The sequence below is a fragment of the Pelobates fuscus genome, chromosome 1, assembly GCF_036172605.1.
Source record: "Pelobates fuscus isolate aPelFus1 chromosome 1, aPelFus1.pri, whole genome shotgun sequence".
In the NCBI taxonomy this organism is placed as follows: domain Eukaryota; kingdom Metazoa; phylum Chordata; class Amphibia; order Anura; family Pelobatidae; genus Pelobates; species Pelobates fuscus.
This window is the reverse complement of record NC_086317.1, coordinates 239,797,694-239,821,891: the sequence shown is the minus strand read 5'-3', so window position 1 is coordinate 239,821,891 and position 24,198 is coordinate 239,797,694. Positions and strand designations below refer to the sequence as shown.

Below are 24,198 nucleotides of genomic sequence, written 5' to 3'. Positions count from 1 at the left end.
TGCGCGGTGGGTGGGGGCCCTAATAAAATAATAAGGGGGGGGACCTACTGTCCTCCCCCCCTGGCCCCCACCCCTGCGCTGTGGGTGGGGGCCCTAATAAAATAATAAGGGGGGGGACCTACTGTCCTCCCCCCCTGGCCCCCACCCCTGCGCTGTGGGTGGGGGCCCTAATAAAATAATAAGGGGGGGGACCTACTGTCCTCCCCCCCTGGCCCCCACCCCTGCGCGGTGGGTGGGGGCCCTAATAAAATAATAAGGGGGGGGACCTACTGTCCTCCCCCCCTGGCCCCCACCCCTGCGCGGTGGGTGGGGGCCCTAATAAAATAATAAGGGGGGGGGACCTACTGTCCTCCCCCCCTGGCCCCCACCCCTGCGCTGTGGGTGGGGGCCCTAATAAAATAATAAGGGGGGGGACCTACTGTCCTCCCCCCTGGCCCCCACCCCTGCGCGGTGGGTGGGGGCCCTAATAAAATAATAAGGGGGGGGACCTACTGTCCTCCCCCCCTGGCCCCCACCCCTGCGTGGTGGGTGGGGGCCCTAATAAAATAATAAGGGGGGGGGGCCTACTGTCCTCCCCCCCTGGCCCCCACCCCTGCGCTGTGGGTGGGGGCCCTAATAAAATAATAAGGGGGGGGACCTACTGTCCTCCCCCCCTGGCCCCCACCCCTGCGCGGTGGGTGGGGGCCCTAATAAAATAATAAGGGGGGGGACCTACTGTCCTCCCCCCCTGGCCCCCACCCCTGCGCGGTGGGTGGGGGCCCTAATAAAATAATAAGGGGGGGGGACCTACTGTCCTCCCCCCCTGGCCCCCACCCCTGCGCTGTGGGTGGGGGCCCTAATAAAATAATAAGGGGGGGGACCTACTGTCCTCCCCCCTGGCCCCCACCCCTGCGCGGTGGGTGGGGGCCCTAATAAAATAATAAGGGGGGGGACCTACTGTCCTCCCCCCCTGGCCCCCACCCCTGCGTGGTGGGTGGGGGCCCTAATAAAATAATAAGGGGGGGGGGCCTACTGTCCTCCCCCCCTGGCCCCCACCCCTGCGCTGTGGGTGGGGGCCCTAATAAAATAATAAGGGGGGGGACCTACTGTCCTCCCCCCCTGACCCCCACCCCTGCGCGGTGGGTGGGGGCCCTAATAAAATAATAGGGGGGGGACCTACTGTCCTCCCCCCCTGGCCCCCACCCCTGCGTGGTGGGTGGGGGCCCTAATAAAATAATAAGGGGGGGGGGCCTACTGTCCTCCCCCTCTGGCCCCCACCCCTGCGCTGTGGGTGGGGGCCCTAATAAAATAATAAGGGGGGGGACCTACTGTCCTCCCCCCCTGGCCCCCACCCCTGCGCGGTGGGTGGGGGCCCTAATAAAATAATAGGGGGGGGACCTACTGTCCTCCCCCCCTGGCCCCCACCCCTGAGCGGTGGGTGGGGGCCCTAAATGAACCCCCCCCCCATCAAGGTGACTAGGGGTCCCAAGCCCCTAGTCACCCCCCCCACCCAAAACATTCTATCCCCTACCTACCCCCCTCACCCTAAAAATAGTGAGGGGGGAATAAAATAACTAACCTGTAAAAAAAAAAAATTAAACTTACCATTTGACGTCTTCTTTTTTCTAAATTCTTCTTTCTTCAGCCCCCAAAAAAGCCAAATAAAAATCCATCATACCCGTCGCACTTTAAAAAAAAAACAAAAAAAAAACCGAGCGCAAAAAAAAATTAATCCATGTTCACCCATGGAGGGCACGCCGCGTACTGAGCTCCGCAGGGCAGATCAAGGCTTATATAGCCTTGCCCCGCCCTGCAATTAGGCTTAGAACACACTGATTGGTTGGTTTAAGCCAATCAGAGTGCTCTGTGTCATTTTACACAGCGTGGGAAAATTCAAAAGAACTTTCCCACGCTGTGTAAAATGACAGATCACTGTGATTGGATGGTTTTCAAGCCATCCAATCACAGTGCTCTGTGTCATTTTACAAGCGTGGGAAAATTCCAAAGAACTTTCCCACGCTTGTAAAATGACACAGAGCACTGTGATAGGATGGTTTTCAAGCCATCCAATCACAGTGCTCTGTGTCATTTTACAAGCGTGGGAAAATTCCAAAGAACTTTCCCACGCTTGTAAAATGACACAGAGCACTGTGATAGGATGGTTTTCAAGCCATCCAATCACAGTGCTCTGTGTCATTTTACAAGCGTGGGAAAATTCCAAAGAACTTTCCCAAGCTTGTAAAATTACACAGAGCACTGTGATTGGATGGCTTGAAAACCATCCTATCACAGTGCTCTGTGTCATTTTACAAGCGTGGGAAAGTTCTTTGGAATTTTCCCACGCTTGTAAAATGACACAGAGCACTCTGATTGGCTTAAACCAACCAATCAGTGTGTTCTAAGCCTAATTGCAGGGCGGGGCAAGGCTATATAAGCCTTGACCCGCCCTGCGGAGCTCAGTACGCGGCGTGCCCTCCATGGGTGAACATGGATTAATTTTTTTTTTGCGCTCGTTTTTTTTTTTTTTTTTTTTAAAGTGCGACGGGTATGATGGATTTTTATTTGGCCTTTTTGGGGGCTGAAGAAAGAAGAATTTAGAAAAAAGAAGACGTCAAATGGTAAGTTTAATTATTTTTTTTACAGGTTAGTTATTTTATTCCCCCCTCACTATTTTTAGGGTGAGGGGGGTAGGTAGGGGTTAGAATGTTTTGGGGTGGGGGGGTGACTAGGGGCTTGGGACCCCTAGTCACCTTGATGGGGGGGGGGGTTCATTTAGGGCCCCCACCCACCGCTCAGGGGTGGGGGCCAGGGGGGAGGACAGTAGGTCCCCCCCCTTACTGTTTTATTAGGGCCCCCACCCACCGCGCAGGGGTGGGGGCCAGGGGGGAGGACAGTAGGTCCCCCCCCATATCTTTATTTAGGGCCCCCACCCACCGCTCAGGGGTGGGGGCCGGGGGGGAGGACAGTAGGTCCCCCCCCCTTATTATTTTATTAGGGCCCCCACCCACCGCGCAGGGGTGGGGGCCGGGGGGGAGGACAGTAGGTCCCCCCCCCTTATTATTTTATTAGGGCCCCCACCCACCGCGCAGGGGTGGGGGCCGGGGGGGAGGACAGTAGGTCCCCCCCCATATCTTTATTTAGGGCCCCCACCCACCGCTCAGGGGGGGGGGCCAGGGGGGGGAGGACAGTAGGTCCCCCCCCCCTTATTGTTTTATTAGGGCCCCCACCCACCGCGCAGGGGTGGGGGCCGGGGGGGGGAGGACAGTAGGTCCCCCCCCCTTATTGTTTTATTAGGGCCCCCACCCACCGCGCAGGAGTGGGGGCCGGGGGGAGGACAGTAGGTCCCCCCCCCCTTATTGTTTTATTAGGGCCCCCACCCACCGCGCAGGGGTGGGGGCCGGGGGGGAGGACAGTAGGTCCCCCCCCCTTATTATTTTATTAGTGCCCCCACCCACCGCGCAGGGGTGGGGGCCAGGGGGGAGGACAGTAGGTACCCCCCCCCCTTATTACCATTTATGTTTTTACAGTGAGCAGCCACAGGCTGCTCACTGTTTAGTGGACATGCCCCTACTCGCGGTATAGCGAGTAGGGGCATTGGGGAGATTTTAATCTCCCTTGTGCTATTATGGGGGTCATATTGACCCCCATAGAGTGAGGGGGGGACCTGGGGGGCTTATGAAGTGGTGGGGAGCACAGCTCCCCACCGCTTCTGTCTTTACATATTACAAGGAGGGAGCTGCACGTCGGTAGCTCCCTCCTTGTAATAAACTGATCGAACAAACGAACACTGATACTCAGTGTCAGTTTGTTCGTCTGATTTTTTCTATTCATTCATTCGTCTGTCTGATGAATGAATGAATAGGTGAAATTCCCGTTCGCATGTCCAGGTGTTTCACTGGGCATGTGCGGGAATCTCACAGTCTGTGTAGTGTGGGTAGATGACGTGTCCCATAGGGACTTCACCTACCCACACAAAGATGGCGGCGCCCTGAATAAAGATCGGGGCAGAAGATACAGATTTAAAAATAGGTAATCTGGGGGGCTTAGGGGCATTTGGGGGTGACTAGGGGGGCAATTGGATGTAGTGGAGGCGGGAGGGGGGTTAAAAAAAAAACGTGATTCGGCATGACAGTGCCGCTTTAAGTGTAAAATATATAAGCACACAATCTATTAGACATGTGCATTTGTTTTCCTATTAATTGAATTTCAGCTTAAATTTGCCAGAACTATGCAACACAGAAGCTTACAAATTCCAAATTCGACATCTAAAATTACAAAACATGAACGTTTTCTGAACTAAATGATCCAACATTTTTTGTTTTCTTAAGAATAGCAAAATAGGGGCGTATCTATTAAGTAACCGGAACAGCAAAATAATAGCAATCACACGTAAGCATCGGATACCAAACTAGGGAGCTATCTACTAAACAGATGAAAGCTGTTTTGAAAGACCCTCTTTCAGTTACTAGATTAGTCCTTAATTTGATACCCTTGATATGTATTCCTAATGTTACAGTGTTCCTTTAAGGTGCTACTGCTGAACAATGTGAAAGTGAAGAGACAATGTCTGACAGCTCTCCAAAACTCCAGAGTTTGAATACATCTCTGTACTGTGTTCAATGCAGTCTCTGATATGCATCCACTGGCTCAATCCATGCTTTGAATCACACCCTCTTACCTTGCCAACAGTTCTCCACTGCAGTCCAGGCAGGCACTGTAAGTACTGATCCACAGCCATGTAGGACTTTGTCTGATACTCTGCATATAGAAACCAAACTAAACTGTTTAGTAGTGACCTCAAATAGTAGTGTCTTACCTTCAGCACTGCAGTTCTTGCTGGCTAGTTTTCCAACGAGTCTCACCCAGTTATTTAGCTGTAAATATAATGTACTTAAACTGGAGTGTTACTGGTAAGTGATGAGGGTTCTAAATCATAACATTTATTTGTTTTAATTAAATATTAATTTATATAATAAACAAAAACAAATGGGCTACTCGGTGACACTATAAGTAATAACCTTAATATATTATTGATACAATATGGGTATATGGGGCAAAATTCAACATGTTTGGGACAAAGTTTACAGAGAAGGACAAGATCAAATTTCAGGGGTGGAGCGTAGCACACCACCATCTAAAAACGTTACCAGCCGCCAATGCTTATCAAAATCAAATAAGTCCTGTTTAGCTTAGTTAAGTCTACTCACAAAAATAGGAATTAAATGGAATTTGTAAGGGAATTTTAACATCTAGGCCAAAGTAGCCAAACCTTGAAAAAAATTTCAGCTGCTACTTTTACCTAGATTTTGTAATTCATAGGCCTATTTGTTGTTAGTGCATTCACCAGATTGCGGTAAAATCATTATTTAAATGCTTTATTGGTGTATATATAGATCACAAATAATCAATATAAAAAACCAAAACACATCAAATCTAACATCATGCGTCATTACTGCTAAGTAAACTGTTTATGATTTAGTTACACATATAAAATATACTTAGGTTCAATTATGTACAAAACACGTGTTCCATGATACAAGGGGGCATTGTACATTTTAAAGCAATCTAACATAAACCAATACACGTTTTCTTACGCATTAACATCCACTCATCAAATGGTAGATAGGTCAACGCAATATATATATATATATATATATATATATATATATATATATATAAAATCAGTGTTGTCAGGTGTGCAAGCATACTGGCATATATACACGCAAGCATTAGTATGTTGAACTATAGCATTATCAGCCATGCTGCAATAATTCATTGTGAATCCTTTTATAAGCCTTTTTTTTTTTTTTTTTTTTTAAACTGCTACATATCTCACTACATACAATTGCATATACATACATCAGGGTCACTATGTCATGTGCATAACCTATTTAGCCAGTGTTATGTGTTAATTTATATCTAGATCAAACCGGCAGCACAATATAGATTTAATCAACATTGCTATAACTCTTCAAATAGCAATACATTCTATTTTTTACTAGAGTTACAAATGACATAATCCTTTTAACATAAAACCATGCACTGTGTGTTAATAAAAGGATAGCACTGACAAAGTTACATGCCATTTCTCTACAACATGTCCACAAATAAATTTCTTTGCACACAACTAACATTCCCTGTCCCGTCTGTTTCAGGTGAATGTGGCCAGTCTGCTGACTGAGGAGAGATCAGGACAGCCCGCATCACTTACCTGTCCTTACATCACTTGGAAAGCAGTCAGTTTGAGGCCGAGCTATATCCTGCACAATCCACCATGTCTTGCTGCTGCCCATGCACTGCCAATTGATTTTTTGTTTTTCTTTGTATTTTTTAAGCGGCAACATATTCAGCGATTCTGTATATTTTTAAACAATACTTACTATATTTTGGGGAACAAACAAAAATAGAGTATTATAAGTACAGTGGCCTGCTCTTGATGTACCTCCTGATGTTTTTATTTAATATTTCTCAAAGTTGCTTCATTCATACATAGTGATATTAAATCAATATCACAGTATAGCAGTTTAAATGGAAATGCTTTTTATTACTGCTCAATATACCTGGTGTTTCCGAGTAAACGCTATTTTTGGTTTGACTTGCCAGCCACTCATTAATCCGCACCTACAAGTAGAGTACCCCTTTCCGTGGTAGTCCCCTCTTCACCGTAAGCCAGCCTTCACTGGTTGTGAGAATGGAAATGAGCATCTGACTTTGATCCTTAAGGTTACTGAGGCAATGTCCCAGCATTCTGGTGGAGGTGGACTGAGAAATTCCACTTACAATCCTCAGTCCTGTGGAAATTGCCAGATGCAAGGAAATGTATGCAACTTAACACACCGCACCATCCTCTGGGACAATGGCTCCCAGTCATTCTTAAGAATGTCATACAATCTCAAGAGAATTTTATTATGTATCTTGATGGGTGACATGTGTGCGTTCTTCAAATAGAAATTTAGTATTTTTACTTTTATGTGTGTATGAGCAATGAATTGTATAAATTATTATTTTCTAAATGTTTGTAACATTATGATTCTCATAGTTGCACATGTGTGCATATAGATGTTTTTATATTTGTTTTGCACCTAATTTTTAATGCTGCATTAATTAGTGTTCTAAAATTGGCAATATTCTAATGTCATCACTAACATGCATTGCACCTGCCATGTTCAGCATCATATTGATTTTGATTACTGAGCATGACCGGTATTTTATTAAGAGTGAATAGTTGCCCAATCATTATTTTTTTAATTAAAGTGAGCAGCTAGCATGAGTAGCTAATTGAAGTGAACAGCTGCTAGTTGCTCACTGTGTAGTTGAATGCCCGCCATTTAGTTTCCATGTCATTGCTGCTAAGTTAATATGCTCACTGTTTACTTGACAAACTCACTGTTTAATTCACATGTCAATGCTGTTTAGCTGACATGCTCACAGATTAATTGGCACGCCCACTGTTTAATTGATATGCCCACTTTGTAGTTAACTGGCTCAATGTTTAATTCACATGCCCACTGTTTAGTTGACAAGACCACTTTTTAATTGACATGCCCACTGTTTATCTGATAAGCTAACTGTCTAGTTAACATGCTTAGTGTCTAGTTGATATGCCCATGCTGTTTAGTAGAGTTTTCATGTTTTAATGCATAAAACCAATTTATCAACAGTTTTTTTACTATCAAATTTGATAATCTCATTTCAAGGTCGATAAATGCCTGATAAATAGTATTGAATTGTCTTATCTGATCATTTTAGTGAAAAGTATATTATTGATCTTCAATATATATATATTTTTTTTTGTAAATATGATTTTTATTGAATGAAAGGTTCACAGTGAGACTCACAGGTCTCCAATTGCATTTGTATCAGGTGGTCAGTACACAACATGTGTCAGGGCAAGATAAAGGAATAACATTGGATAAATCACAAACAGTTGGGCGCGCAGGCCCTCAGTATCGTTGGACTCGCAGGTCCCCAATAGGTTTCTCTAAGTCATCAGATTATAAGTTAAATGTTCGCTTCCACTATGTCATTTTTGTTGTCGTAGCTTCGTTCTGTCAGCACAATATTTCTTCGAGATATTACGGTCCTGTCTGGATTCGCAAGTCCCAAATTGCAGTTAAGTGTTGTATCTAGTTCACAGCATGTGTAGGAGAAAAACAGAGAGCATACATTCGGGCACGTACGCCCACATTATTAATGGAATCATAGGTCCCTGTTTGACACAAGGTATCCCTTCACAGCCAGTTGGTTCTGTAAACAGCTACATAGCGTACCATGTGTCTTATCTGTGTCTAGCATAGTTTTAGTGGCAATTTCAGATTATGATGAACATGGTATTATAGTGAAGTGCGTATTATCTATATTGTGGGACAGGTTGACCTTTCAAGTCGTCTGTGGTGTCTGTCGTCAGCTCATCAATGTTATTTGAGCCTATACTGCTTCGTTCCGTGACTGTCATCTGGAACGTGTGGTTACGCTATCTGAGATTGTTCACTTTTCCGTGTCCGTGAATCCCCACCTCTCTAGTAGGTGACCACGGAATAAGACGGGGTTGGGGGGGGGGGTAGGTACAGGTAAGGAAGGAGGGATGGGTCAGTCCTCAGTCCCTGAGTCAGTGAGTTGTGTGTCCCTAGGTATGTGCGCAGTCAGCAGTGTCTGAAAGTCGGGTTTAGCGGTTGTCAGTATCCAGTGGGTCCATATATCGAGGTACGTCTGTTGTTGTGGGCCAGCCGCGTGCATGGTAAGATCCTCTATGGCTCTGAGGTCTTCCATTTGGGTGAAACATTTGTGTATGGATGGGGTTTCTTTTGTCTTCCAGAACTGTGGGACTGTCTGTTTTGCAACGTTGAGGATTCGAATCGTGAGTGATTTTTTATATTTGGATATCGGGGATGGAGTGCATGGCTGCCGGTTCCAGTGGTGGTGGGTTATCTGAGAATCGGGACAGTATTGTGTGAATAGCGCGCCAGAAAGGCTGTATGAGGTCGCAGTCCCACCATATGTGTAGGAGAGTACCTATTGTCTTGTCACATCTCCAGCAGAGACGAGTCTCGTTGGTGTGTATGTGGTGTGCCGTGGCTGGCGTGTAATACCACCGTGTAAGTAACTTGTAAGCCGTCTCTTGGCTTTTGCTAAAAACCGAACAATGATGTATGATATTGCACATCTTTTCCCATTCTTGGGTGCTGAAAGTTTGGTTTAAGGATTCCTCCCATTGCCCCATAAATTTAGGCAGTTCCCCTGGGGTTTGTGACTGGAGGAGGGAGTATAGGTGTGACACCCCGTGTGGTAGTGGATCTGGGTCTGTGCATAACCTTTCGAAAGCAGTGAGGTCCCTGGTCAGAGCTACTCCTTGCGGGAGGAGTCTCACATAGCTGCGCAATTGTTCGTACCTAAACTGTATGAGGAAGGGTTGAGGGTTCTCCCCACACATCTCTGTCAGGCCTTTCAGTCCTCGTCTGGTGCAAACGTGTCTCAGTCGTGGTAGAGGGTCTCCCACCAGGGCCCGAAGGGCTCGCGGGTCTAGACCCGGCGGGAAATCTATGTTGTGTGTGAGAGGTAGCAGTGGGGATGGATATGTGGAGAGGGCATGTCGGCCTATGCTCCTCCGCCACACCGTCAGCGTGGCTTTGGTGTAGGCTGAGTATCTTCCCTCCCCCCCTGCCCCTCTCGTGGGTAGCCACGGGAGAAGGGTGGCGGGCACGCCCGCCATGTCCTCCTCCGCCGTTTTCCAGAGCTTGGTGAACCCCATTTTGGACCACTCCATAATGCGCTGTAGGTGACATGCTTTATAATATAGTGTGAAGTCTGGCAGGGCTAGTCCCCCTTTGTCTTTGGGTTGTGTGAGTAATGCGTATCTTAATCTGGGTCTCCTGCCATCCCACACATACGCCCCCATTGCTCCCCTAAGTGTCTTGAAGAAGGAGGTTGGGATCACTATGGGTAGGGCCTGGAAGAGGTATAGCAACCGCGGCAAAAAATTCATTTTTCCACTTGTACTCTACCCAGCCAGGATATGTGGGGGAAGGCCCACTCTCTTAGTTCTTTCTGGAACTGGAGTAGTAGTGGGGCGAAGTTTGCCGCGTACAGGTTCGCTGCTTTCGTCGTTAACCAGGTGCCAAGGTATCTAATTTTGTCTGGGGCCCATTGGAATGTATGGCTCTGTTTTAGTTGGGCGGCCCTCTGTGTGGGCAGGTTAATATTTAGGATACAAGATTTTGAGAAGTTGATTTTCAGTCCCGATATTAGCCCATACGTGTGAAATGCCTGTAATAGGTTCGGTAGAGAGACCTCTGGATGAGTTATAAAGAACAGTAGGTCATCCGCATATGCGGCTATTTTGTGATGTGTATCTCCTGCATGTATTCCCTTGATGTCGGGGTGGTGTCTGATAGTGTTCAGGAAGGGTTCCAGGGCCAGAACAAACAACAATGGGGACAGAGGACAACCCTGTCGTGTGCCATTATAGATTGGGAAGGCTTCCGTAAGTGCCCCGTTTACCAGGACATGTGCCGTCGGTTGGGAGTACAGGGCTTTGATCCAGCCCTGGAGGTGTGGTCCCATTCCCATGTGTGCCAATGTCTGGAACATATACTCCCAGCAGACCCGGTCAAAGGCCTTCTCCGCGTCCGTGGACAGCAGGAGAAGGCCCCTGTCTACCCCTGTCGACCTATGCATGAGTGTGAGGGCTCGGATCGTATTATCTCTGGCTTCTCGTCCCATTACAAACCCCACCTTGTCCGCGTGGACCAGTCTGGGTATGTGCGTCTGGAGTCTGGTCGCCAGGACTTTTGCCAGCATTTTGAGGTCGTTATTGATGAGGGAGATAGGGCGGTAGCTCCCACATTGTTCCCTATCCTTGCCCTCTTTAGGGATTATGGTAATGTGCGCCGTCAATGTTTGCTTGGGAATGTCGTGTCCCTCCCTGATTGCGTTGAACATGGCCAGTAACGGGGGGTATAGAACATCTGCATATCTCTTATAATATTTAATGGGTAGTCCGTCTGGGCCTGGGCTCTTCCCCGTTTTAGAGTGTTTGATCGCTAGAGCTAACTCCTCTATGGTAATGGGTTCCTCTAGTTGGTCCACCGCCGTTGTCGGTAAACTAGGGAGTGCATGGGATTGGAGGTAGTCGTCTATGGAGGAGCGGAGCTTGTGAGCGTGTGTAGTTGATTGTGGTCTCGGTATGGAATACAACTCTGCATAGTATGCTCGAATGACCTCTTGTATCTTTGTGGGGTGCCTGTGTAAGGTCCCGCCCTTGTCTCGTATGCGGTCGATGTAGGTGGCCTGACGTTTTTTATTGATCATGCGTGCTAGGAGCTTCCCACTTTTATTTCCGTTTATGGCAAAGAATGCCCTATGGCGCAGAGCCTCTCTATGGTGTTGAGAGTGTATTAGTGCAGTCAGTTCTCTCCGTAGGGAGAGGAGCGTTGCCTGATGTGTGGGGAGTTGGAGGCGTTTATTGAGGGCGTCTAGGTGTTGTATTTCTGTCAGTATTGTGGCCATCCGCGCCTCCCTCTGTCTCTTCAGAAGTGTGCTTTTTTGTATGAAATGTCCTCTGACCACACTCTTGTGTGCTTCCCACCTTATGGTAGGGGAGGTCTGATCGTTATTGTGTGTGAAGTAGTCTTGTAATGTCGTTTCTATCTCTGTTGCTACCTCATGATTAGCAAGTAAGGCTTCGGTCAGTCTCCACTTGGATATCTTTGGCCGGAATAGGTGGGATTTCAGAGTGATGGTCACCGGTGCGTGGTCTGACCACGACGCGGTACCCTGTTCGGCTCTGAGTACTAACGGAAGGTGGTACTGTGTCATGAAGAGGTAGTCGATTCGGGTGTACGAGTTGTGGGGGTGGGAGTAAAAGGTATAATCCCTTTCGTCTGGATGTAACGCCCTCCAGCTGTCTACCAGTTGTGCCTTGGCCAATAAAGTTCTGATCGCCGTGATATGTTGTGTAGGGATGTGGGAGTGTCCTAGGGAGGAATCCCATTTAGGGTCCAGGGCCACATTTAAGTCTCCCCCTAGTACCATGACGCCCTCTGTGATGCGCTATAAAGCGATATTGGTTGCGATTTGGGACATATATGTTAGCAAATTTGTATACTGTGCCAGCTATCTCCCCTTTAATAAACGTGTAGCGGCCTTCTGGGTCCGTCAGTACTCCTGACTCTTTAAACGGGATGTGTTTGTGGATGAGAATTGCTGTACCTCTAGATTTGCCTCCCTTGAAGTCGCTGTAGTAGCCTATAGGGTAGTGGTGGTTAGTCAGTGTGGGTCTTGACCCTTCTCTGAAATGTGTCTCCTGGAGGAATACTATCGATGCCTTGTGGGTTAGGAACTCTCTCATGGCTCCTGACCGTTTTTCAGGTTTATTAAGGCCTCTGGCGTTAATGGAGAGTATTGTGATGGGTGCTGGGGCAATAGACATGGTCAGTGTCTCACAGTTGGTTGTGTTTGTGGTCTGTCACGTCAGTCAAGGGATCCTAGGTTAGGACGGGGATAGGGTATAGGAAAGTGTGGGGTAGCCGGGAGAGGGAAGGTCTGGGGCCGTATTATACAGTCCCGATGAAACAATCGCTGTGTGTAGCGATTTCGGAGAAGAGCGTCGGGGGGCAGTAAATCCCCCTCTCCACTAAAGGGGTGGAGGGGTACCGCTCACCTGAGTCTTGTCGCTCGCTCCAGTAGGGCCGTCGAAGGAGTCCAAGAATTCCTAAGTGGGCAAAGCCCAGGGGACCAAGTGCGCTCGCAAATCGGTCGTCGCTGTCAGGATCGGGACAGGGATCCAACACGCAGAGTACAAACAGTAGCCAGATACGTATACCGGACCTTAGAATGGCCGGACTAACGTAAGTAGTACAGTATAGAATGGTCAAAGACAAGCCGAGGTCGAGGGTAACAGAAGACAGGTAAGCGAGAGACAAGCCGAATCAAGGGTAACAGAGATAAGCAGAGTAAGGTAAACAAGCCGGGTCAAAACCAAAAGGGATAATAGAATACACAAGCACTGAGTGACTAGAACAAGCTAGAACCACGACAGGGCAATGAGCTAATGAAAGAAGCTCTGTTAAATACCCTGTTCAGAGCAGTAACCACGCCTCCGAGGCGTCCTGATTGGTCCTGCAGCAATTGAGTGACAGGTCGTTCCGGAGGAGTGTCCTGATGACAACTTCCTGCCTAGATGCTGTAAAAGGCAGTCACTCCCTCGCGGCCGGCCTTGCATGACCGGATAGACCGTGGGAAAGGGAGCCATCAGGCCGTCTGGATGGAGGAACAGCTAAGTCTCTACCTCTTTCGGAGGTAGAGACCGCAGGTACCCTGACAGTCACAGACCACCGTGGTCTCTCGGGGCTCCACCCAGTCAGGAACTTCCATCTCCCCGACTTGTGGCTCGATCTATCTAGAATGTAGCATATGTGTTAACCTCACCAAAAAGTAACAGTAATTAAACATGGTATTCAGCCATAACATATACAGTATAACATAACATAACTCCCCTATGTGCCTTGTCTGAGTAGTCCAGTGACAGGCTTGCCTCCCCACCCCTTCCCTCCCCCCTTCCCCTTTTTCTATCCTACCTCCCTCCTCCCCCGGGCTTCGAATGTCAATTTGTGGCATAAGTGTCTTACCCCCGATTATAATCCATGATCTACTCTTAAGATAGTTTTGGACCTTGCCCGCCCTCCTCCCCTCTTCTAGCGAGAGGCCCGGCGTGGTTCTTACCCCCCTCCATTGTTTTGGGGGGTTCCAGATATCCCCTCTGGGTCCTAGTTCCCCTATCACCACCCACCCTCACCCCTCCCTCCTGATCCTTGCCCAGGCAGTACTTGCTGTGGAGAGGGGGTAGATGAACGTTCAGTCTGTGGTAGTGTGCCAGTGGTGTGTCCTTAGTTTCAAGGGCATGCATGCCCGCTTTATCCGGAGGAGGTGAGGGAGAGAAGAAGATGTAAGTTACAGGATCAGGGTGTCACTGGAGTCAAAAAGTAAAGAAAGTTTGTGGGAGGTCCCAACATGTCCGTACAGTCAAAGTTATTTACTGAAGCTGGTATTCGCCTGATAGTCTTTCTTGCTGGGGGTATGATCCCAAGAATGAGGAGACCTGCGGTGTTCAGTTAGGCGTCCCTGCCGGTCTGATCGTTTGTGTGCGGGGGGGTCTCATTCGTTGAGGCCTGGGGCCTGTGCCCTGCTGCTTGGGGCCAAAGGCGTAAAAATTCAGTGGATTTGGCCATTGCAGCGACTCTGGTGGCAGGTGGAACTCCCTCTGGAGTGCCGCGGCGTCTTCTTCACTTAGGACCGTAAAGGGGCCGTTGTTGCGACTTGTAGGCCCGTGGGGAAGCACCAACGGTACCTCATGTTGGCTGCTTGTAGTTGTCTGGTTAGGGGTTTCATCGCCCTCCTGAATGTTAGGGTTGCAGGGGATAAATCTGGAAACAGGTGTATCTCTGAGCCCTCTAGTAATATTTTGTCAGCGCCCCTGGCCTTGCGGAGGATCTCCTCCTTCAGGGGAAAGCTCTCCAGACAGCAGATGAGGTCCCTGGCTGGGCCTTCTGGGGGTCCCTGAGGCCTCAGTGCGCGATGTGCTCGCACAAAGTTTATAGGTGTCTGGAGTGGCCGGACAAGTTGTTTATTGAATAACTCTGATAACGTGGTCTGTATTGGTGTTCTCCTGTCCAGCTCCTCAGGTACCCCTCTTAAGCGTATATTTTGTCTCCTTCCCCTGTTGTCTAAATCCTCTATGTGTAATGCCATTTGCTGCAGTATCTTGTTGTGAGTTTGCAGTCTGTCTGTGTTCGCCGTTTGAGCTGCAGCCATGTGGTCGCTGTCTGCTTCTAGCTGGGCCACTTTCTGGCTGAGGCCTTGAATCTCTTCACGCAGTGCATGTAGTTCAGAGGTTATGGAATTGCGGAGTTCGGCGTTCGCCATTTTCAGGTCTGTCTTTGTGGGTAATTGCTGCAGCAGTGAGATCAGCTCTGGTGTGAATGTGGGGGAGACCTCATGTGTCAGTTCCCCCTGCGGTGATCGCGGGCGGGAAAGGCCTGAGGCCGTGGAGTCACTCGAGGCCTGTTGATCCAGGTCCGCCTGTGGCACCAAAAAGTGCTTCACGGATGGGGTTGGGTTGCCTTTCGGAGTGTCCACTGGCCGCTGGGCACTTGATGTGCGGTGAGTTTTCCCCATTTTAAGCTTTAGGCTGTGCTGTCGGTGAGGTGTTGTGCTGAGCCTGCGGGGAGCTCACGGATTAGGCTGCCATCTTCTCGGACCTCCAAGCCACGCCCCCCAATATATTTTTTTAAATTGATAATATTCGAGTTGATAAGCCTAACCTTTTTTTATTAAATTGATCTGAGCCGTTAAAAAGGCTTATCTGGAACCTTTAAACTGCTGACAACATCAGCTGATATTCAATCGGGGCATTTTTGGGAGTTTCACTCTGCTGCCTTTTTAATTCAGCTTGCCTCCTGGGACTGTAACTCTCACTAATTCTGGACAGCACCGAATCATGTTCCAGTGTTGCCCTAACCCCTAATCCCTGCACTATACTACGCTAACAGTAATCTTTACACTACCTTAACTCTTACACTACACAAAACCCATAACCGCTAACACTAACACTAACTTGAACCCTAGCCCCAATACTAACTTCAACCTCAATACCCTAAAGTTAAGGGCCTAAACTCAATCTAAAAAACGAAATGTATTATATAAAAAATACAAAACAGTGACGTTTGTTTTGGGAAATACTACCATCATGTGGATTATTATTATATCTGCAGAACCCCTTCAATAGAATTGTTATGGAAAATGTAAAGCAATGTGAGCAGGATATTACTTTACTCCAGAGGGATTTAGATTGATTGGGAGACTACAAACTCAAATGGGAGATGAAATTTAATGTCAATGATAGCATTATACAATTATATTTAGGGTGAATACAAACCATTGTCTGAAAATCTATTTATAAACAGGACTATTTATAGGACATGAGGTCACTCATCTAGACTGGAAGAAAGGAGATTTAGTCTAGGCAAAGGAAAAGAACAATAAGGATGTGTAATTCTGTGCCGGAAGAGGAGCTTTCATCAGAATCTGATTAGAAGTTTAAACTGCAACTGGATGAATACTTACAAAAACATAATATTCGGGATACATCCCCAGGATGTACTTGAACACCAGAGTAATCTGAATGTACCTTTCCTGGTTAAATACTTTGTTACTATTATTAATATATAATTTTTAATAGGCAGGGTATCAGTTATTGATCCAAGGAGAGATCTGACTGCAATTCTGGGGTCAAGAAGGAATTTGTTCCTAGTATGTTGCAAAATTGGAAAGCACATCACACTGTTGATTTCATTTTCTTTTGGATTAACAAGAAGGAAAAATGTGAGAAAGGCTGAACTTGTTTTTTTCAGCTATGTAGCTATATAATAACAATATTTATAATTACAGTAAGTAACTACTAATGCAAAGTAGGATTTATAGTGCAGGTTTAGATCTCATTGTAATTCTCTTTGCACAGTTTTCATGTGGGTAGTGGATGCAATGATCCAAATACATTTGCTCAGTCCATCGCAGATGCCCGTTCGGTTTTTGAAATGGCATCAGAGTTTGGGCACAATATGAGACTGCTGGATATCGGAGGAGGCTTTCCTGGTACAGACAACTCTGAAATCAAATTTGAAGAGGTGAATATAGTTTGAAGATAATTTTTGAGGTTTGGGCCAGCTAGGTTATGAGACTCTAAGCCTAAACTTTTTCTCTATATAAGTTTGCAGCTGTAGTAAATTCTGCACTGGACCTGTATTTCCCAGAAAGCTCTGCTGTGGATATAATTGCTGAGCCAGGGAGGTATTATGTGGAGTCTGCATTCTCTCTGGCTGTTAACCTCATTGCCAAGAAGGAAGTACAGTTGGTCCAATCTGGATCAGATGGTATGTGCTCTATATTTCTCCAGTGGCTGAGAAGATATAAATGCATCCACAATACTGATTATGTTTAGCAAAAGAATACAATTATTTACAAAAAATAAAATAATAAAAACAGATTGGCACCCTGGAGTCAGTGGTGCTGGCATCCAAGAGTAATCCCTAAACTCCCCCCCAAAAAAACATACATTGGTTATGCAAATATATCGTTTATTAGTATCAATGACATTTACAAAATAATGATGCAGAGATCAGTGCTTAGTTCAAAGACCACTTTGCTGATGTACGAAATACCAGAAGATAAAATCTCTACTAAAAAGAAAAATGGGAACAATGAGATATGCCAATAAACCAACTTGACAGCAGGTCACATACAAAAAGTACAGGGTATTCATTGTAAATGTTTGTTGGCGCTGAGGGGACAGGGTATTCATAGTAAGCACCCTAGTATCAAGTTCTGTGTTGTTATTCACTGATATGTGTGCCCTTCAACTTTAGTAATTTTTTCCACAGAAACGGTACTCATTAGAGCAGGGCTTCCCAAACTTTTATGGCCCGAGACCCACTTTTCAAAATGGTAATTTTTCGAGACCCACTTGCTTTTTTTAATGCATATTTGAAAAAGTGAACACCAAGACAATCCGCTTTAGAGGCATACAATTGGCACACCATAGCAATCCGCTTTAGATGTAACCCATGGCAATTGCTTTTAGAGGCATAAATCTGGCACACCATGGCAAACAGCTTAAGAGGCATACAATTGGCACACTATAGCAATCCGCTTTAGAGGCATACAGTTGGCATACCATGGCAATCAGCTTTAGAGGCTTACAATTGGCACACCATGGCAATCAGCTTTACAGGCATACAATTGGAACATTATGGCAGCTTTAGATGCATAAAATTGGTACATTATGGCAATCAGTTTTACATGTATAAACTTGGCACATCATGGCAACTTTAGGTGCATAAAATTGGCACACCCGTGCAATCAGTTTTAGAGGCTTACAAATGGAACACTATGGCAACCAGGTTTAGAGGCATACAATTGGAACATCAGGGCAGCTTTAAATACATAAACTTGGCACACCATGGCAATCAGCTTTAGATGCATAAACTTGGCACACCATGGCAATCAGCTTTAGATGCATACACTTGGCATATCATGGCAATCACTTTTAGATGCACAAACTTGGCACATCATGGCAATCCGCTTCAGAGGCATACAATTGGCAAACAGTCAGATGCATTAAATTGGCACTCCAAAGCAATCAGCTTTAAAAGCATACAATTGGCACACCATGGCAATCAGCTTTAGATGCATAAAATTGGCATATCATGGCAGTTTTAGAGGCATAATTTGGCATATCATGGCAGTTTTAGATGCATAATGTTGATATATCATGGCAGTTTTAGAGGCTGAAACTTTGCATATCATGGCAATCAGTTTTAGAGGCATACAACTGCTTACTCACAGACTCAGTCAGAATCAGACGTTGTGTCCTGCTCATCCAGGCCCCTCACATTGATTATCCCAGTGGTGGAACTAATGTAGAGAGAGCCCTGGTGCAAGTATGCTTTCTGGGGCCCCCTCTAGTGCAATTGTGGCCAAAAGGTAGATCTCCACCTGTCGGAGAACTTCAACAATGCTATGCCTGCTGGGAATCTACCATTTGTCCATCGTTGCAGGGTTATATTTGTGAGCAGTGTTTGAGCGTTTAAATGTAAGCATGTTTGTGTATTAAAGGACCACTATAGTGCCAGGAAAACAAACTATAGTGCCCCCACCCTCAGGGTCCCATTCCCGCCAGGCTGAAGGGAGAGAAAGGGGGTTAAAAACTCACCTTTCTCCAGCGCCGGGCTCCCTTGGCGCTGGGGACTCTCCTCCTTTAGCCGTCATCGGCTGAATGCGCATGCGCGGCAAGAGCCGTGCGCGCATATAGCCAGTCCATAGGAAAGCATTTTCAATGCTTTCCTATGGACGCTGGTGTCTTCTCACTGTGAAAATCACAGTAAGAAGCGCTGAAGCGCCTCTAGCAGCTGTCAATGAGTCAGCCACTAGAGGCTGGATTAACCCATTTGTAAACATAGCAATTTATCTGAAACTGCTATGTTTACAGCAGGCAGGGTTAATCCTAGATGGACCTGGCACCCAGACCACTTAATTAAGCTGAAGTGGTCCTTTAAGTATGTGTGTGCATGTATGGGAGTGTTTGTATGTACTGTTGCCATTGGAATGTAGTGGTGTACTTGTTTGTAATGTTTGCGTCTGAACGCAGGGGTGTTTGAATGTAGTGCTGGACTTTAAATGTAGGTGTGCTTTTTGTGTGTATTGTCGGTGTTTGAATGAAGGGGTGTTCGTATATCATTTTGGTGTTTTAATACATGGGTGTGTTTGTATGTAATGTTTGCGTTTGATTGCAGTGCGTGTGTAGTGGATGCAGTGTGTGTATATTGTGTATATAAAATATACATATACACAATGTGTGTTTGGATGTAAGCATGTTTTTTGCATAGAGTATGTGTGCAGTGTATACACATACAGAGACACACAAATACACACATACAGAGACACACACATACACATACTGACACAGCGATACACACACAATGACACTTATTTTCCTACACACAGATACACATACACTCATGTAAACAGATACACACTGACACACAAATACACACACACTGACACAAAAGGAGACTCATACACATACACGCAGAGACAGGTGAGGGTGACCGTGTGGTAGGGAGTGTGTGTGCAGGTAACAGTGTAGGGGGGCAGGGTGAAAAAGGGTTACAGTGGGCGGCGGGCAGGGGGAGAAAGTGTTACAGTGGGTGGGCAGGGGAGAGAAAGGGCTATAGTGTAGGAGGCAGGGGGAGAAAGGGCTACAGTGTAGGGGGCAGGGGGAGAAAGGGCTACAGTGTAGGGGGCAGGGGGAGAAAGGGCTACAGTGGGGGCAGAGGGGGCTACAGTGGGGGGGGCAGGGGGAGAGAGGGCTACAGTGGGGGGCAGGGGGAGAGAGGGCTACAGGGCGGGGCAGGGGGAGAGAGGGCTACAGGGCGGGGCAGGGGGAGAGAGGGCTACAGTGGGGGGCAGGGGGAGAGAGGGCTACAGTGGGGGGGGGCAGGGGGAGAGAAGGCTACAGTGGGGGGGCAGGAAGAAAATGGGTTACAGTGGGGGAGCAGGGAGAGCAGGCGTTACAGTGTGGGGGGGCAGGGGTTACAGTGGGGAGAGGGAGGCAGGGAGTGAAGGGGTTACAGGGAGGGGAAGGGGCAGGGAGTGAAGGGGTTACAGGGTGGGGAGGGGGCAGGGGCAGGGAGTGAAGGGGTTACAGGGTGGGGAGGGGGGCAGTGAGTGAAGGGGTTACAGGGTGGGGAGGGGGCAGGGAGTGAAGGGGTTACAGGGTGGAGAGGGGGCAGAGAGTGAAGGGGTTACAGGGTGGGGAGGGGGCAGGGAGTGAAGGGGTTACAGGGTGGGGAGGGGGCAGGGAGTGAAGGGGTTACAGTTGGGGGGGGCAGGGAGTGAAGGGGTTACAGGGTGGGGAGGGGGGCAGGGAGTGAAGGGGTTACAGGGTGGGGAGGGGGCAGGGAGTGAAGGGGTTACAGGGTGGGGAGGGGGCAGGGAGTGAAGGGGTTACAGGGTGGGGAGGGGAAGGGGCAGGGAGTGAAGGGGTTACAGGGTGGGGAGGGGTTACAGTTGGGGGGGCAGGGAGTGAAGGGGTTACAGGGTGGGGAGGGGGGCAGGGAGTGAAGGGGTTACAGTTGGGGGGGGCAGGGAGTGAAGGGGTTACAGGGTGGGGAGGGGGGCAGGGAGTGAAGGGGTTACAGGGTGGGGAGGGGGGCAGTGAGTGAAGGGGTTACAGGGTGGGGAGGGGGCAGGGAGTGAAGGGGTTACAGGGTGGGGAGGGGGGCAGGGAGTGAAGGGGTTACAGGGTGGGGAGGGGGGCAGTGAGTGAAGGGGTTACAGTTGGGGGGGGCAGGGAGTTAAGGGGTTACAGGGTGGGGAGGGGGCAGGGAGTGAAGGGGTTACAGGGTGGGGAGGGGAAGGGGCAGGGAGTGAAGGGGTTACAGTTTGGGGGGGGGGTAGGGAGAAAATTATTTACATTAGGGGTCAGGATTTGGGGGCTGTGTCCTACCTTAATTTAATTCCCTGGTGGTCCAGTGTCTCCCTGGTGGTCCAGTGGGGTAACTCTCCGGTCTGCAGCTCCGCCGGGTGCAGAGCTGCAGACAGTGTAATAAAAATCTCGCGAGCTCCCTGAGTGTTGCCATGGTAACGCTCTGGGAGCTCGCGAGACTTCTATCACACAGTCTGCAGCTCTGCACCCGGCGGAGCTGCAGACCGGAGCTGCTGGGCAGATTGATTGGAGGGAGCCCGGCGGCATACAGGGCAGGCCGCCGGGCTCCCTCCTGGTGTCAGTCTGCCTGACTGCCGGCGGCCCTGGATGTGTGGGTCAGCGCGACCCACTGGGAATCGCCCTGCGACCCACCAGTGGGTCGCGACCCACACTTTGGGAACTGCTGCATTAGAGCAATAGTAAATAGTAAAGGAGTTATTTGGACCAGACCAAATGTGTGTCTGTAAAAAATATGTTATAAGGAAATTCTGGTATTTTTAGTAGAGATTGTCTTCTGGTATTTCTTCCACCAGCAGAGTGGTCTCTGGACAAAGCAGTCATCTATGATTTTTGTTGTGTAAAATTATTTATATCTGTAGAACATCTTTGACATAATCTACTTTTTTTTCTTTTTAAGGTGAAGAAAGTGGTCCTATCAAAAATGTATTGTATTACGTTAATGATGGAATCTATGGATCATTCAGCTGCAAACTCTATAAACATGCTCATCCAAAGCCTGCCCTGCACAAGGTATAAATCTCCCTCTATTAGGCTGATTTTGCTTTAAAAAAGACTGAATCCCAACTGCTGCTGATTGCGACTCTTATCCTACTCATCCACTTATTTACATAGCATTATGATTCTCGTAAAAAAAAAGAAAAAGGTGGTTAAGAATTGACTATCCCTTCTCTTTTACATTCCCATCATTAATTATGATTTAAGTGCAATGAAGTTTCCTGGAGAGCTAGTTCAATAGTAGGTTCTAATAGTAAGGTTCTGTCAGGTGGCAATACAAAAAGATGACTCACAATACAAAATCAGACAAACAAATATAGTACAATGTCATCAACAGATCAACAGATCAACAGACACATCAACAGATGTTGGTGCAACAATAATGCAACAATAATAGCTGTTCTCTTATTTTGAATTGTGTTTTGTGATGTTACACAGTGCATACTGTTGCTGATCACCATACTTTGTGTGTTCTTTTTACAGAAGCCTTCCCCAGATCAGCCCATCTATAGCAGTAGCCTTTGGGGACCAACCTGTGATGGTTTAGATCAGATTGCTAAACATCTCAACCTGCCTGAACTGTATGTTGGGGACTGGCTTTTATTTAACAACATGGGAGCCTATACAGTGGCAACCTCTTGTTCTTTCAATGGCTTTCTTCCACCTCAAATCCACTCTGCTATGTCACGCCAAACCTGGTAAGAATGTTATTTTTATATTACATTATTTTTCTGCTTTAATATTGTATTCTTTCTATAAGGAAATAAACATTGAATACAATACTTCCTTTACCGCTTTATAACAATAATATGTATTGTTGGTATTTTATTTCCTGCCTATCACAGGGAAGACGTACAGCTGTTGAGAAGAGGAATAGAGCAAGCTGAAACGAGAGAGAAACTGCCCGTATCACCGTGTTTTGTGGATGGCAACTAGCAGACCCCATGTGCTTGATTATTTTACTCCTGCTGGCATTATCTAAATTCCCAAGTGTGACTTAATAAATATTTTCTGGAAAGGATAAGTGTGTATTCCTCACATATTCCCAACAAGAAAAAAAAAAAAAACACATTTATACACTATTAGAGTTCCAATATGATAATTTCATGGAATCTGCCATTTTCATATTCCTAAATCTGAATATAAAAAAAAAAAAACAAAAACACCTTATTGTCTGTAGTAAACCACAAAACAATCTTAAATGAAAGGATTCACTTATATGTGTGACAGGTGCAGTGCGTGTGAGGGATGAAGTGTATGTTTAAGGGGTGAAGTATGTGTGTGATGGTTCCAGTGCGTTTGAGTGTGGGGTGCAGTGTGTGCGATGGGTGCAGTATGAGTGGTAAAGTGTGTGTGGGTGAGTGCAGTATGTGAATGTGCAAGAAGTTAGTGTCTGAGGGAAAATGGGGGCAGATTTGAAGCAAATATATAGAAGGGTTTAAAATATATATATATATATATATATATATATATATATATATGTTGGTGGAAGGCCATTTGGCCTGAATTTGTGGGAGGAGTTATGACCCTTTATAAACCCTACCCCCCTTTCACCATAGTTAACTGCATTTCCGATCAGCTGTTCCCGCCAAGTCCTGCTTCGAGCAAACAGTCTCCCTCCAGCAGCACCTACCGCAAACTTCCGGGCTCATCCACCAGCTGCCCTGTGGTATTCCCTACTCGTTACCTGGCTGTCGAGCTTCCGGTCACAAGACCGGCACGCAAACGTAAGCATCAACGTGGGAAATAGAGTTCGGCTATTTCCCACGTCGGGCCTAAAAACGCGGGGATAGGCTCCCTAGATATATTTATAACAAAAGGCGTAGCGCTACATACAATTTGAAATATGTTCAAACTCTTTAGTTGTCACTCCCGAACAAAATTCACTGAGTCAATGGTATAAGAACCGTATTCTGAAAGAGAGATTAAATGCTCATAGTGCAAAACTGCAAGTAAAAATTATTACAATTATAACTCTATATAAGGAACCACTCACATATTACTGAGCTTACAGCCAAGCTCAGGGATATACGCTCTCAGGTCCGTAAAGGCGACCTTTCCCCTTCTTGTGTCCGAAAAACGTATCTCACGCTGTGGCTAGAGCTCAAGCAGAAATATATATGGTGCAATATAGTCTGGAATCCGTATTGGTATAAAAAATATATGTATTTATACTCACAAGTATGGAGCCACTCGTATAGGCTCTTTAACAGCGCGTTGTGTAGTTAAGGACTACACACCTATATAGCAGGAACCAATAGCCCAATATAAGAAATCCAAATTTTTATTACGGTATTCTGAATTTAAAATTCTAATGGCCAATTAGAATATATAAAAACACTTATACTTCAAAAACAATTAAAAACAGAATTATATTTAAAAAAGGGCATAAAGGTGATAGTATAGTCCCCAGGACGCATTTCGCCAAAATTCTGTCGGCTTCCTCA

General features: G+C 46.9%; 1 pseudogene; it reads left to right on the top strand.

Moving 5' to 3' along the window:
• The window catches only part of LOC134611678 (antizyme inhibitor 2-like), a 98,483-nt pseudogene extending 75,708 nt beyond the window's left edge, over nucleotides 1–22,775 (top strand).
• Nucleotides 22,776–24,198: the final 1,423 nt, after the last annotated feature.